This window comes from Anopheles aquasalis, chromosome 2 (assembly GCF_943734665.1).
Source record: "Anopheles aquasalis chromosome 2, idAnoAquaMG_Q_19, whole genome shotgun sequence".
Classification (NCBI taxonomy): domain Eukaryota; kingdom Metazoa; phylum Arthropoda; class Insecta; order Diptera; family Culicidae; genus Anopheles; species Anopheles aquasalis.
Genome location: NC_064877.1, coordinates 49,756,294 through 49,769,835, shown reverse-complemented (window position 1 = coordinate 49,769,835; position 13,542 = coordinate 49,756,294).

The following is a 13,542-nucleotide window of genomic DNA, read 5'->3' as shown; positions in this document are numbered from 1 at the left end:
CCAGTAAAAGTAGAGCTGTACATCCCAAGGCCGATGCGATGCACGAGGTGCATGCGCCTGGGTCACACGAAGAAAAGGTGCCGTGGACAGCAGACATGCGCCAAATGCAGCCAACAAATGCACGAAGGGACATGTACAGAGATGAAATGTGTGGCTTGTAGTGATAAACACCACACCCTGGATAAGAATTGTCCAGTCTACCTGGATGAATGCGAAATCCAGCGAATCAAAGCGGAGAAAAGAATCACATACAGCGATGCCCGACGTTTGAGAAGGGAAGCATGTCCCACAGCCCCAAGAGTATACACAACAAACAGGAGCTATGCTAATACGCTCAAAGTCGCACAGAAAGAGAGCACACCAGTAGAATGCACGGTATCGGCTAAGGTGACAGATAAAGAACCAACAACAAGCACAAACACAAAAATTACGAAAGAACAAGACCCACGTGATGGTATCACGCAACTGGAAAAGGAAAGTAATATGGAAACAGAAAACATCAAAATCAAGAAATCCAACAATCTGTACGAAGAAAAAACGTACATTACAGAAAAAGAAACAAAGAAGAACAAAGAAATAGAAAATATGGACAATGAGAATGAAGGTACACCTGATCAGGAGTACCATGTCAATGAAGCTAAATACACACATGAGGCCAAAGGTCCCAATCAAAGAATAAATCAAGCTAGAATAGTAAGCAATGAACTTAACAGATTGGTCGAGGAGACAACCCCAATCAAGCAATCATAGAAGAAAAAAGCCCAAACTACACAAGGGTGAAGAAATGAATCCACATAATAATAACAATAATGACGATCAAAGTAATGCAAACTAACATACAAGGATGGAGGACTAATAAAGATGAAGTCACCAGAGTGGCTATTATGGAAAAGGTAGACATCATATGTCTGCAAGAAACTTGTATGAAACAAGAGGACACCCTACAGATGAAAAACTACCGCGTGATCGCGAACAACAGAGAAGACGGTTATGGAGGGAGCGCGATTGCTATCAAAAGATGCTACAAGATCGATAACATCAACAGGATCAGAACAAATGAAAGCATTCAAGCTATAGCTGCGACTATTGGAGAGCTAGACATGTACATAGTGACAGTCTATGCGAGCCCGAGAGCGCCGATAGCTCACTTCAGGAACGCAATATGTTCTATAATAAAACAATCAGCAGAAAATAAGCACAAAATCAAAATTATTGCAGGGGATTTCAATGCGCACCACACCATCTGGGGGGATGACATATCAGACTCCAGAGGGGAGGCGCTACTAGAAGAAATTAACGAATCGAACCTCATGCTGCTAAACAACAAAGAAAAAACTTTCATAAACCCGGACAGGTGAAAAAGAGACACAGCAATAGACCTCACAATAATACCAGTGGCAATGTATCTAAACACCCGAAGAGTCGTGAAAGACGAACACATAGGAGGTAGTGGGCATCGTATCATAATCACCGTGATAGACAAGCCAAACAAAACAGTGATACTAAATGCAAGGAACATGGCGCGTGATATAGAGGCCCTACCAGAAACTGATGCTTTCAATCTTAAAACATTCACCAAAAGGCTCAACCAAATCAAGGAGGCAAATACCAAGATCACAAAACTTACTCCCAACACCTGGTGGGAGTCTGAGGTAGAGCGGGCATGGGAGGAAAAGAACGCTGCACAAAAGGCCTGGTACAAGAACAAAACCCTGGAAAGCCAAATGGAGTTTAAGAAGAAGCTTGCGCTCTACAGATTTCTAAAGAAACAGAATAGAAAGAAGAACTGGGAGAAGTGGCTGTCCAAGGCGGACGAACAAAAATCATGCAGTGAATTATGGCGGCTGATAGCCAAATGCAAGGGCACAAAACAGAACAACGTTAACATCAATATAATACATAACAACGTAGAAAGCGCCAAAAGGTTCATGAAGGACAACTTCCCTGGGAGAAGAACGGATCATATAACAACAATAAGATCATCCGGCAACTCCGAAGAGCTCATTAACCTGGAAAAATGGAAGAACATAATAGCAAGAAAAAAGAACACTGCTCCGGGAACAGATGCGGTAACTTACAACATGCTTAGAATGCTAAAAGATAATATTGCCAAATGCGTGATCAGTGACATTAACGAAAGATGGAGAATAGGGAAGATTGGTAAAGGGCTAAAAGCGATAAAAATAGTAGCCATAGGTAAACCAGGAAAAGACCCGATGGTAACGGATAATTACAGACCGATAGCGTTGCTGCCCACCATCACAAAAATTGCCAACTCAGCCGTGCTTCAAACACTAATCAGTGTCTCTAATAAACACCACCTTGTACCATCGACATCTTTTGGTTTCAGAAAGAAGAGATCTATACACACGGCAACCAACCTCCTGGTAAATGAAATATTCAAGAACAACAGAGAAAGAAACGTTACAGCAACCATATTTGTCGACATCAAAAGTGCATATAACAGTGTAAACACCAATAAGTTAGTTAGAATACTACAGGCTGGTATGGTACCGGATAACGCAGTCAGGTGGATTGGAGACTTTCTGTCGAATAGAAAGTTGGAAATTCTAGCCGCAAAAGAAACAGTTACCAGAGTAGTATCACAAGGGCTCCCGCAAGGAGACGTTTTATCTCCAACATTATTCAACTTGTACACTGCAGAATTTCACAAAATCAACTCCGGAGGTAAACTCAGTTTGATCCAGTATGCGGACGACTTCGTGATAATCGTTACGGGGTCAACGCGCGAAATCCAGAATGAGCTCCAACACAAACTGGACATATTCGTGAATACAACCAAGGCCCTAGATCTCGAGATAAACACCGAAAAAACTAAGATAATGACTTTCCCAAAGGACGTAAACCTCACCATAAGAGCAAACGATCGTCTGATCGAGAGGGTAAAGGAATGTAGCGACCTCAACGACGGGGTTAAAGCAGCGCCGGAGGAACAACACCTGCTGTACCTTCAACGTCCTCAGCACCGCTGGCAAGGCCCTACAACGCAACAACCAGGAGCCGGCCACGAGAATTAACATCCGCGGATGCAGAGACGACACCGACGACGGCGGCTGGGCCCAACACAACATCCAGAGGCCGGCCACGAACATCAACAACAGCTGCTCCTGGTTCAGCAACAACATCAGCTATAACGGAGTCAGCGACGATGACGACATCGGCTAGGCCCAACGGACCACCTGAGGCCAGCCATCACCGGTCCGCAGCGCGACGCCTTCCATCATCGCTACCGTCGTCGTCGCTCCAGTCTGGTTATTGGTATCGCCGCTCACCAGGTCCGGACGCCGATTACTCTTCCTCCGCCCATCCTGGCGATGCGGCTAAAGGGGGAGTAGTGTAGCGACCTCGACGACGGTAGACTGTTGCCGTAACGGCCACTTCAAATTCGTCAAGTAACGTCATGCGATTCAGGCCGCGTTAAGGTCAAAGCTGGCTTTGGCCCACCTGTCAAGTCGCGCGCGCTGAATCGTCCCTTTTCCATCGTAGCGCTCGGACGAGCAACACGCTCCAGCATCCGAGCTGCCGGGCCGTATATTCGCACACGCGTGCAAACAAAACCCGATATCCGTAAAATACTTCGCTAACGTCGTCCATCCTCACGACCAGCCGTTGATCGAGGATAGGTAAACAAATTACCGCTCTCCGCAACTCACATCGTGTCACCTTTGCCTTACCGATCTCAAAATGAAAAATTGTTGGGAAAAGTGGCATCCGAAAGTAGTGGCCACCGCGCAGCGCCCCACAAAATTGGTGACCCCGACGTGATCGGTCGGGCAACGAGCAGTGCATCAGAGTGAAATGAAACAGTGAAAAGAGCATTGTCGCCGGCGATTGGAAACACGGTCGAATTCGCGTTTTTTTTTAAAAAAAACTCCATCCACGCCGACGCAGCATGCGTTTTTTTCCGGTTCCCGGAATTCGACGCGAAACGGCACTTGTGGAAGTGTCAGTGTGGTGTTAGTGACCGTGCGCGACCGTTAGCGGAGAGCGTGGCTACGGACATAGAAGCTGCTCTCGCGCCGTCAAATTCGCGGTCACCGCCCGGCTCAAGTGTGCGCTCCCGCGAGAGCGAAAAATATACCGCGCAGCAATGTGAGTGTCAAGATCGCCAACGGTTTTATTCCGCGCGCGTACCGAGCCGCTCTCCCGAACGAGCGAGTGAGAGAGCAAATGACGCTATCCAGAACCCTGTTTCCCGCGCTAGGGAGCGATCACCCCCACGTGCGTGCGACGACTCATTCCCGCGCGAAAATTTACATCCGATTCCAGCCCGCACACTGGGCGGAATTCACCAGCATTGGACACAAGTGCGTACAAAAAATAATGTTTTTTGTGCGTTGATTTTCAACCCGTTATGTGCCCACGATTCACCGGACATTATAATATCAGCTTGTGACCAAAGTACGCGTGCGGGAGTGAACATCAATCGTTGTAGATTCGTGTTAGCACGTCGACAAAACTATCATCATGCCGACAACCATCACGAGGCTTCCATGCCTTCATGCATCAGGATACACATCACGGCCTGCGAGGCTTCCAGGCCTCTGCCAAATCGGTTTCGACATTTTTCCGCCATCAACGAATCACCACGCCTGGGATGGAGAGAGCCGAAGGCAACGGCCACGAGACGCCACTATCCGTGCATCGGAACAGGATGCCATTGGCAGCTACGATCGGCAACCTGCGAATGGTTGTCGGATACTGGGCTGGATGAGTGCCCTGTCATCCGCATGGGGCAAACTCGGTCGTCCCTCGACGACGAACGCTGTGCTGTTCCAATCCTCCTAGGGACGCACAAAATCATAATGGACGAGTCTTCCTCGCGGAGTCGGCATTCGGCGCCACTCCGCGCATTCCTCGAGCTTCGGCGCAGTTGGCATCATCCATGGACACCGGATCTAGTCATCGATCGCCGCGCCGCGAAGCTGGTGCGAAGAAGAAATAACATCAACCGAAGGAAGGCATCGAGAATCGTCCACCGAAGCGATGCCGAAGCACTGCTGCCCGGTAGTTGACGGGGAAGGTCACGGACGACCCAACCGACCCGAGTTACCGTGCTACTGAGTAGCGTGCCGCAGCGACGAGAGCAGCAGGACACCCAACGACGGGGTTAAAGCAGCGCCGGAGGAACAACAGCTGTTCCTGCAGACAGCAACAACACCTGCTGTACCTTCAACGTCCTCAGCACCGCTGGCAAGGCCCTGCAATGCAAGCCATCCAGGGGCCGGCCTCGAAAAGCACCACCCGCGAATGCTGAGACGACATCACCGACATTGACCAGGCCCGACACAACATCTACTAGCCAGTCGGAATCAGCACCACCATCGCTGCCGGATCTTTCACCACCTGTGCCACCGGCGTCGGCGCCCACCTCTGGGTTGCTGGTATCGCCGCACACCAGATCCGGTCGTCGCGTCCGCTTTCCCGCTCGCTTTCTGGCAGTGCGGCTAGGGGGGGAGTAGTGTGGCGACCCCGACACCGGTCTTGTTAAACGTTCTTTTCAAAATCAAATGTTACCACAGCCGACGTGTCAAGCGGCGCTAGAGGAGCTGGACGCCAGCCAGCTGTCACCTCGCGCGCGCTTGACCGTTCTCTTTCTTCGCGAACCTCGACGCGGCCAGACGTTGGCCGTCGAGCTGAATAAAATATACGCTCTCGGAAGTTACATCGTGTCGCCTTTTGCCTACCGATCTCAAAGTGAAAAATTGTTGGGAAATAGTGGCATCCGAAAGTAGTGGCCACGCGCAGCGCCCCACAGGAATATAAGTTCCTAGGAACTACAATTGATCAAGGTCTAAAATTTCATAAGCACACTCTGGGCGGAATACAAAAAGCACAAAAAAACCTGAACATCAAAGGCTATGCAGGTTCATAAGGCAATCATTAGAGGTCCTATGGAATTCGGAGCAACTTTAAAAGCGAACGGAAACAAAAACATCCTAAATAAAATAGACACCATCATACATCAATCGCTCCGAAAAATAACGGGGTGTACTAGGACCACGCCAATCAACACCCTCATGGCGTTGGCGGCCGAGGTCCCATCACGAATAAGAAGGAAGTACCTGATTGCGAAAGAGACAGTTAAAACCATTGCTTATTCCGTCAACAACAGGATTCAGCTAAATGGGATAACAATAACAAATACAAACAGAAGACTCTCGGCACAGGAACAGACGGCAATAGAGATGGGATCCATCATGAGAAGGATCCCCATAATGAGCACAAATGAACACATACGAAGCGACATCGAGATTCTCACAGAAATACCTGGGCTAGTGGGTAGCAAAAAGGATACGATCCCACTAGTGGCGAAGCAGATAGTCTGTGATCATATAAGAAAGGCGGGTAAAGACCAACCACAGATCTATACGGATGGTAGCGTGACTGACACTGCATGCGGTATAGGTTTTGTCATACAGCAAGCAGGGGTGGCAAGTAAACGGGCATACAAATTAACCAGATGCGTAGCAATCAGCACAGCTGAGCTCACAGCAATCGACCAGGCGCTCCAACTAGCGGTTACAAAAAACATTCGGCTACCAATCATATTCACCGATAGCAAAGCGGCATGTGAAATTCTGAAAAAGGCGCTAGAAAGCGAATATATCGATGAAACAATCAACAGAATACTCAACAACTGCAATGACACCGGAGCTGCTATACATTGGATACCCAGTCATGTGGGTATTCCTGGAAATGAAGAAGCGGATACACTAGCTAAAGAAGGAACACGGTGCAACAGAATCATCAATAACAAGGTACAGGTAGCTCAAACTGAAAATCCCAAAGTAGAAAATGAAAACCCAGAGGTACAAAGGCCTGGAACTTTTACCACCAATTGGGTGGCTCATCCACTACTCTTTACCAAGTAGTGCCAGTTACACTGTTCAACCAGGAGCGTTCAGTGACAACATTCGCGTTTTTGGACCCAGGGTCGTCATTAACGCTGATCGAAAAGGACATCGCGCAACAACTTAACTTAAAGGGCGAAACGACTCCGCTTCAATTATCTTGGACCCAAAATGTGTCCTCAACGGAGGAAGAAAGTCAACGAGTGAAACTGGCTATACGGGGCGCCTCAAAACAGACATACAAAATCAATAACGCTAGAACAAAAGAAAACCAGAAATCAAAGAAATCTTAAAGAAAACCCTAAAATTCAAAGACGGAAGGTATGAGGTAGGTCTTCTGTGGAAGGAGGATGACCACAAATTTCCGAACAGCCTATTTCATGCGATAAAGAGACTTTCGAGCCTCGAAGACAAGCTGGAGAAGGAGCCAGAATTGAAACAATGGACGCTGAAAACCTTTAAGGATTATGTGTCAAAGGGTTATGCAAGGAAATTGGAGCCAGTGGAAATGATACGCGACGCCGACAGGTTGTTCTATTTGCCACATTTCATCACCGTAAATAAGAACAAATTCCCTCCTCGCCCCCGCTTGGTGTTCGACGCTGCAGCAAAAATAGAAGGACAATCTTTTAATTCGGCGCTTTTGTCGGGTCCAGATATTAACGCGTCATTATTTGGCGTTCTCATTCGCTTCCGGGAGGGAAGATACGCCGTATGTGGTGACTTAAGAGAGATGTTTCACCAGGTGCGAGTGCGTAAGGAGGATCAAAACGCGCAAAGATTCGTGTGGCGCAACTGTGAGAGAAATCGATATCCAGACCTATACGTCATGCAGGTAATGACCTTTGGTTCTACCTGCTATTGGGTTCAAAGTGACCATGGAAAAATTACCCGCCGAAGTAAGAACCTCGATTAGGCGACCAACAAAGAGAGAAGTTTTGTCTTTCGTAATGAGTGTTTTTGATCCGTTAGGGCTGATATCGAACCTAACGATCCACGGAAAGATATTAATGCAAGAACTGCATAAAGAGACTTCAGAATGGGACAAGCCGATACCGAAGGGACTGGAACCACTATGGGCCTCATGGCTTGAAAGCATAAAGAGTGCCAATCACGTCAAAATCACAAGATGGATACTAAGCGACGAATTGCAACCTAGATACGAAATGCACATCTTCGTAGACGCATCCGAAAAGGCGTTCGCCGCTGTCGCTTATGCAAGAAGCCAAAACGGCACGCCTCACGTGCAGCTTCTCGCGGCTAAGGCTAGAGTAGCGCCTATAAAAACGCTCTCATCTCTCCGCGCCTGGAATTACAGGCCGCGCTCTTAGGAGTTAGGCTAATGAACACCATAAATAAAGAATCGCGATTAGAAATAACGTAGACTACCCTCTGGAGCGATTCTAAAACAGTTTTGGCGTGGATCAACTCACCACACAGAAAATATAAACAATTTGTAGCGCATCGTGTAGGGGAGATATTGGACTCGACCACCATCGACCAATGGAGGTGGGTACCGTCGGAATTAAATCCTGCCGACGAAGCCACCAAACATTCTTCCGGACCGTCAAAATGGATTTCGGGACCTGAATTTCTATCATCGTCAGCTGCATGGCCAGCAAAGATCCAAAACGAAACCGATGAAGAAATCAAATTCGTAACTGTTCATTCAGAGGAAAACGACGTAATTCGAGCGAACAGTTTTTCTGATTGGTGGAAATTGCTAAAACGCGTATGCTATATCGTTAAGATTCTGCAGTATAGTGTTAACAGGGCAGAATTTAGTAAAGCCCTAACCATGAAAGATAGAACTCGAGCAGAAAGCATCTTATATAGAAAGGCACAATGGGAGGCCTTTCCCCATGAGATGAAAGATCTTGAAAACCATAACGAATTGACCACTATAGGACCACTATCAAAGTTGTGCCCTATGCTAGATGAGCAAGGGGTAATGCGATTCCGAAGTAGACTGGAATACGCGAAAAATCTACCAACAGCAGTCAAAATACCAATTATACTCCCGAGGGACCATCATATCACTCGCCTTATCGTTAGACGATATCACGATATGTATAACCATCAGGCAGATCGGGCAGTGATAGTTTCATTACAACAAAAATATTATATAACAAATCTGCACGCTACATTGCAGTTTGTAAAAGCCAGATGCCAACACTGCAAAAACGCCAAAGTTAAACCTGTGGCACCGATAATGGCTCCTTTACCCAGCTGTCGAACAGACACTTTCGTACACCCTTTCACACATACGGGAGTTGATTACTTTGGACCGTTAGAGGTCTCAGTCAAACGGTCCACTGAAAAACGCTGGGGAGTAATATTCACGTGCATGACGACAAGGGCAGTGCACATCGAAATGGCAGAAAAGCTCGACACAGACTCATATGCTTCACTTCTTTCCAGAGCCGTAGAGGAGCAGTTTCACATATGTACAGTGACAACGGTACTAATTTTGTCGGCGCAAACAACGAAATTCGTAAGTTAATAAACGAACTGCATGAAAAAATGGAATCCGGAGAGGCCATAAGAAGAGATTTCGAATGGCACTTTAACCCCCCTAACGCTCCGCATTTTGGCGGAGCATGGGAAAGACTTATCCGAATCATTAAAAATCACTTGAAGGCGATGATCAAAAGTAGAAGCAAACCTCCTACACCAGAACTATTACGCGCTGCTCTCATACAGATCGAATTTTATCTTAATAGTCGACCTCTAACCCATATACCTTTGACGCCCGAAGACAATGAAGCTCTAACTCCATTTCACATTTTAATTGGAAGAGCAGGAAACTACTCCATTCCTTTCAACTTCAAAGTTAACCCTATTAAAGATAAACATTGGCGCTTAGCCGGACACTACGCCAAAGATTTCTGGAATCGTTGGCAATCCGAGTATCTAACCACCATAGCGACACGCCCAAAATGGGACAAAAAGACGGAACCAATCAAAGTCGACGATATCGTCGTGATACCAGACACTATTAATGGACGGGGTGTGTGGGTAAAAGGAAGAGTTACAAAGGTTTACGAGGAAATGGACGAAGAAAATCGTAAGGTTGACATCAAAGTAGGTAACAGAACGTATAATCGCTTAGTAGCCAAGGTAGCGGTTTTAGACGTTTACGAAAAAACAGAACCAGAAAACAAAAAAATAACCTCACAACCGGTACCCACAGATGAAGGGCAAGCAGAAGAAAAAGGAGATAAGACTCAAGAAACAAAAAATAAAGAGGAACAGGTAGTCAAGGGATTCGTAGGATTTCATGAGAGTAAAGATAAGAGAAAGATAAAAAAACTAAAGATTAGACCTTGCAGATGGTTCAAGGAAAACTTAACGGCCACCACTCGACACTCTGAATACACTCAGGAACGCACAGGGAAAAGAAAATGGACAGAAACTAACGTAAATAAACCAATACTAACCCCTAAGCGCATGAAAATTGGATCGATAATGCTGATGATGCTGCTGCTACTCTTCGGGCAAGTCTTCGGAAGTCAGATGAAGGGTTTAATTGCCTACGACTGCGCAAACAGCGACGTTAACATCACGGGATATTCCTTAATGAGCGTCGCTTCATGTATCCCTCCGGCGAGAAATCTTACTACAACGGAATCCAGAATACAGGTCCTACAGAGAAGCTCAAAAATACAAACCCATATACGACAGTGCAAAGTCATCATCAAGAGATCAATAAGGCATTGTGGAGCATTTTCCCACACATCAGACTTTGAAAACAGCTTCTCATACATGGTAAAAGAGTTTACACCGGACGAGTGTAGACTAGCCCAATTATTGGGCACAATCAAGTTAACAGAAAATTATAAAATTACTGAACTACGTCGAAACGCTACTACGAGGGGCGAAGCATTGGTCGTAGGGAGTCTCACTCGAGCAACATGCAAGGGGGTACCTACAGAACATCAAGCTACACTTGGGAAGACGCGCTGGTCTTCTATGAATACGAGATCAGCATGTTCGATTATCCTGCAACCGCGGATACCGAAAACGACCAAATAACGCTTCGCAATAACATGGTGTGTCCATATAACGCTGGATGGTGTCTCGATTCAGAATTTAGGTACATGACATGGGAGGTGGACTTACGACGCCTTTGCGAAGAAACCGAGTACGAAGTAATATACGAAGGAATTGTAAACAAGACGTACGATCACAGCAGTAGCGGAAAAAGGTCGGACGCAGTATACACGCTTCTATCAAAAAAACACATGTTTTCAATTCGCAATTTTTCGAGATGTGTAAAATAGATAAAGCCCTAATGGAAACTGTTATGAAGGGATAATAAGGACCCTGACTCCTGAAGGGTTAAACTACAACCCTGGGAACTTGACAGACGTCAGAGGCGTTCTGACACGGGCTCTCTCTCTCCCTCTGGTGATCTCTGGGTCGGATCGGTTCGGTGTGTGAAAACTAAAAGTATCGGTGTAACACAAGAAATAAACTAAACCCTCCTAATACAAAAGTGGCGACGAGGATTTCAGATGGATCCGCTACCGAATCCGCTAGGTAATTTCACGGAGGCCGCGATGGGATCGCCCGACCGGACCATCACGCCGATCGGAACGCCCCGTGTACAGTTCCGTCAAGAGCCGATCCACATGCCGCAAGCACCGCCATCTTCTACAGACAGCACGATGCTGCAAATGCTGCAATTGCTACAGCAACAGCAAGCGCAACAGCAGCAACTACTTACTATGTTACTGCAAAATCGGCAGGATGAATCGGGTAAGACCCTTAATGTGCCGATAAATCCGGAACAGGTGCTGGAAACGCTAGCGTCAGCTATGCTAGAGTTTCGCTACGATGCAGAAAGCAGTGTAACGTTCGCGTCGTGGTTCAGCCGCTACGAAGATTTGTTCCTGAAAGACGCAGAGAGGCTGGATGATGGAGCAAAAGTGAGGCTGTTACTAAGAAAGCTAGGTCAACAGGAGCATGAACGCTACGTTTCATTCATAATGCCAAAGAATGGAAGAGATCTCAAGTTCAACGAGACAGTAGACACGCTAAAGAGCCTATTTAGCAACAGAGAGACGCTCCTAAGTAAAAGATACAAGTGCCTCCAGCTAGAAAAAAATCCCGGTGAAGATTATATAAGCTATGAATGCCGTGTAAACAAGGCATGTGTGGAGTTTCAGCTTGACCGGATGTCGGAAGAGCAATTTAAATGCTTGATATATGTGTGCGGGTTGCGAGCCGAAAAAGAGGCGGAGGTGCGAACGCGACTATTACTGCGAGTGGAAGAGAAAGAAGATCTAACGTTGCAACAGCTATCTAACGAGTGTCAGCGCATTCTAAACTCACGCCGCGACAATGCAATGTTAGAAGCAACGCCTACTCAGCAGAAAATCTCAGCAGTGCGTCAACAGAAAGGCAGTTTCAAAGAGCGAAAGCCAACGCCTGAGAAGCGAGATAAGCAAGAAACGAAGCCGAAGAATCCGTGTTGGGGATGTGGCGCATCTAATTGGAAACGGGACTGTCCGTTTCGATCGCAAACCTGTCATAAATGTGGCAAGAAGGGTCACATAAAATCAATGTGCAAATCTGAAAAATTTCAGCAAGGGAAACATCCACAGAACACAGAGAGCAAAGCAGTGGAGGTCAACCAGTGCTCAGCAGAGCAACGTCGTAAATATATCATGCTCAAAATCAACTCTAAGGAAGTACGCCTACAACTAGACACGGCTAGTGACATCAGCTTAATAGATAAGCATACGTGGCAGCAAATTGGCAGTCCCAAGCTGCGGGAAGCAACTGTCAAACCAACTAGTGCGTCAGGAGATACACTCCGACTGTTGCGAGAATTTGACGCGGAGCTAGAGATCCAGAAGCTATACCAAAGAGGCGTCATAAGAGTCACAGAGCAACCATTATGTCTGCTCGGAACTGATTTGGTTGAGAGCTTTGAGCTCTGGTCTAAACCAATTGACGCATTTTGTTGTACCGTTTCTACTGCGTCATCCGCTACGACGCTTGAAGCCGTTAGAAATAAGTTCCCTGAAGTGTTCAGAGAGGAACTGGGAAAGTGCAGAAAGACCCAAGTCAAACTTGACCTAAATGAAAACTCTTCTCCAGTTTTCTGCGCGAAGCGCCCAGTGGCTTATGCGATGATCGATGCTGTAGATCAAGAGCTTGACAGGCTTGAGAAGCTAGAAATTATATCCCCTATCGATCATTCAGAATGGGCAGCTCCAATCGTCGTTGTACGTAAAGCAAATGGCACTACTCGAATTTGCGGAGACTATTCTACAGGGCTAAATGCTGCACAGCAGTCACATCAATATCCGCTACCGCTACCAGAAGATATATTCGCAAAGTTAGCTAATTGCGTGGTCTTCAGTCAAATTGACCTATCAGATGCGTTCCTACAGGTGGAAGTAGATCCAAACCATCGCCAGCTATTAAGCATCAACACGCATCGCGGATTATGTCAATACAATCGTCTACCACCTGGTGTAAAAATCGCTCCTGGTGCTTTCCAACAAATTATAGACACCATGCTGGTGAATCTAAAAGGAGTATGCGGTTATATGGACGATGTTGTAGTGGGCGGAGAAACTGAGAGTGAGCATGACAAAAACCTATTTGAAGCCCTACAACGAATTCGAGAATATGGATTCACAGTCCGTGCGGA